Consider the following 2,658-nt stretch of genomic DNA (forward strand, 5'->3'; position numbering starts at 1 on the left):
TCGACACGGACATCTTATCTCCGTCTCGTTCTTTTGAAGCATCTCGGCCTTCGCGGAGCTCAAAAACCTATTCACGATGACTTCGGTCATCGTGCGGACCATGGTCGCCCGCGGGGTAGATCAAAATGATATTTTAGAACCAAGAAAAAATTTGGCATGACTTTCCCTAAAAACACGATCAAAAAGAATGCATAGTGCCAAAATTCTCGCCGAAACGGAAATGAATCAACATCCCGCAAAATATTGGCAACTATCGTATTTCAAATACCGGTACCTGCAAACACAAACATATATGCAACACCACAAACATACATAGATCTAGCTAGGCCACAAAAAGTGCATGTGCACGTTGTTGGAGCGAGCTAGCTAGGGAGAAAAAAAAGTAGATCTACAACATGAAGATAGCTTTCCCCTTACTTACCTATCAAAAAAAGGTAATTTCACCACTTAATTTTGATGAATCTATGATGCAAATGAGGTGAGGAGGAGGAGGCAGCCGACAAGCTTAGAGAAGGAGGTGGGGGGAATGAAGTGGGGAAAGTGAGTGTGTAGGTGTGGCTGTCCAAAAATATCTAGCTGGTCCCAGGTTACTAATGGCGCACCACACAGCCATGCGCCATTAGTAACCCAACATACTAATGAAGCACCTGCTGGCCGTGCGCCATTAGTAGTTTTGCAAAAAAGTAAAAAAAATAATTTTTATACTAATGGCGCACCGTGGCACAGTGCGCCATTACTAGTTTAAACTAGTAATGGCGCACTATGCAACGGTGTGCCATTAGTAGTTTTGCAAAAAAAACAGAATAAAAAATACAGTAGTGGCACACTCTATGGCTGGTGCGCCATTACTAGTTAGAACTACATTTTGAAAAAATGAAAAAAAAATATTTTGTTACTAGTGGCATTAGTGTCTTCAACACTAATGGCGCATCTCCACATGGTGCGCCATTAGTATATAGTAGTGGCACACCACTTCTCTGGTGCGCCATTAGTGTCAATTTCATCTTTAGCCCTTTTCCTAGTAGTGTCAACCTCATCAGCATAGCCAGCCTGAAGGAGGACACCAACTTTCATCTTCATCTGACCAAACAAGGCGAAGTGCCTTGAACTTTGGCCGTCTGGTCGCCACCCAACAAACCCCCCGAAGGGGAAGAGATGGGAACGAGGAGATCCAATACAGGACCACACCTCGCTAACCCGGCTTCCGACGAAAGAATCAGCCCCACTTCAGGGCATGCCCGAGCCAAGATCACGAAGACAGAGCACCACTTCTCCGCCACCATCGCCCCCACGAGCCACAAACGAAACCACCTCGAGCCATTGGTCATCCTAGGCAAGGCAAGCTCAAAGACGAAGCCCACGCAGGGAATGTGATGTTGAGCGCCACCATCGCCTGATCCGGGAGACCGGGATCCAAAGTTTCCTCCGGAGCAGACAGGAGGGAAGACGAACACTGCACCACGATGCCTTCAACAAGGAGACGGCACCCACAGGCACCGCCGTCGTTGGCTACGACCGAAATCGGAGCCCGGCATTACGCCGGCAGTGTGCGCGCCCCAAAAACCTGTAGCCTGCTAGTCCTCCTAGAGCCAAATCCACAGAGCAGAGGAAGCACTCGCTGCCAGCCCACGAACAAAGACCGCCACGCCATGCGAAGCCTCCAGATCGGGGGAGAAGCGGGGACGAGCGAGAACCGCACCTTCTTTCACGCCTAGCCGACCACACACCTCGTGCGTGGAACCCTGGCGCGCTCACCCACACCCCATTCCGAGTTCCAGCTCGCGGGAGAGCAAAGACCGTCAGATCCGCCGCCGGTGGCAGCACACACCCAGGCCCGCGCGCGGCAGTCCACAGCCGAGGCAGATGACTCTGCCGCGGGAAGACGCCGCCCCCACAACCGAGGGACCCCCCGCTCGCCACACGCGCCGATGGAGGGACGGCAGGCAGGGCCACCACGCCGGATCTGGGAGGCGACGCGCCAGCGCGCGCCCCACAGACGCGAAGCAGGGGGCGCAGCACCAGCCCGCCGCGAGCACCGCCGCCCTCCCCACCGCGCCCGGAGCACGAACGGCGCGCGCGGAGGAGCGACGCACCGCCGCCGCCACACGAGCCCCCTGCTCGATGACGAGCCGCTCCGGCGCGCCAGAGCCCCGCCGCCGCCAGATCCGCGCGGGCTTCGTCCGGCGGAGGCTGTTGGGCGGCGGCGGGGGAGAGGGAAGCCGGGGGGAGGCCGCTGCGCTTCGCGAGATGCGCCGCCGCCCGAGTCGCCCTGGGAGGACGACGCGGGGGTCTTCAGAATTTCCTCGCTGTTTGACCGCTTCAAACAGGGGCCACTCCTTTCTTTAACACAGAGTCACAGTGCCCACTCGTTTATATGCGATAGTGCCCACTCGTTGTGAAACTTCAAATGGTCCAAATGTATATGAATGCCAGCTTATATGCGGCGGTCCGTGAGCGCAAATCACGTTGGCGAGCAGCGAGGTGATGTTTTGGGAGAGTTTCTTAGAGTTGGCTGTAATACTGACTGGCTTGAGGGAATGACGTGAGAATAATTCAACAGTGGTTCGCATAATTGATTGGATGATTAGAGAGTTTTGGATGCAGAAAGAGAATTTTTTTTTTATAGAACGTAGAACACAGGGATCATCAGGGTCTCAA

Source organism: Triticum aestivum, chromosome 3B, assembly GCF_018294505.1.
Source record: "Triticum aestivum cultivar Chinese Spring chromosome 3B, IWGSC CS RefSeq v2.1, whole genome shotgun sequence".
Lineage (NCBI taxonomy): Eukaryota > Viridiplantae > Streptophyta > Magnoliopsida > Poales > Poaceae > Triticum > Triticum aestivum.